The sequence below is a fragment of the Penaeus monodon genome, chromosome 27 (genome assembly GCF_015228065.2).
Source record: "Penaeus monodon isolate SGIC_2016 chromosome 27, NSTDA_Pmon_1, whole genome shotgun sequence".
NCBI classification, from domain to species: domain Eukaryota; kingdom Metazoa; phylum Arthropoda; class Malacostraca; order Decapoda; family Penaeidae; genus Penaeus; species Penaeus monodon.
Window position 1 is genome coordinate 15,594,423 of NC_051412.1, and position 728 is coordinate 15,595,150.

A 728-nucleotide genomic window follows, 5' to 3' on the forward strand; every position below is an offset into this window, starting at 1 on the left:
TACATTTACACACGCTCACACAAACGTTACGAAATAAAGAATCATGATTTTAAAAATGCCGTTTATGTGTGTATGTTTAAACGTAGAAAAACAAGCTTTCCTTTTCTTTCTTTTCTTATTTAGTTTCAAAGTTTTGATTGCTTTCCGCTGCTTTCGCAAGTCTGCAAGAATACACTTTGTGAAAGTTTCTCATATCTGTACGTGACTGCGTGTCTGTACGTGGCAGCCCAGGTGTGTCCTTCTAGACGAGGGTGAAAACCCATCGCTGCCTCCCGCTGGGGTTGACACACCTCGACTCTTGCGCCCTGAATGGGGAAGGAAAGGCGGGGTCAGTAGGGAATTTGGGCGGGGTCAGGGGGGAGGGGGGAGTGGTACCCGGGGTGTCGGGGAAGGGTAGGGGTGGGGCTGCCACGAGGAAAAGGAGAGGGGCTCGCTCTTGCGTCAGTTAGGCGGGATAAGTGAATGGGTTTCTTGTCGTCATGAAACATTGAGGATAAATTTACAGTCAGTGAATTTTCTTACGGGACTGCCTTTCGTCAACCCTGAGCTCACACAAAGGAGAACGAGCGTGAAGTACAAACATGGCGTCGCAAAAAAGTTGAGAAAGATATATATACCGTTATGACGCAAACAACAGCACTTCCTCTTCAGGATCTTGGGAAGCACCTTACTTAGGATTTATCATGGCTCTTACACAATTAAAAAAAAAACTAAACGGTTCACATAGT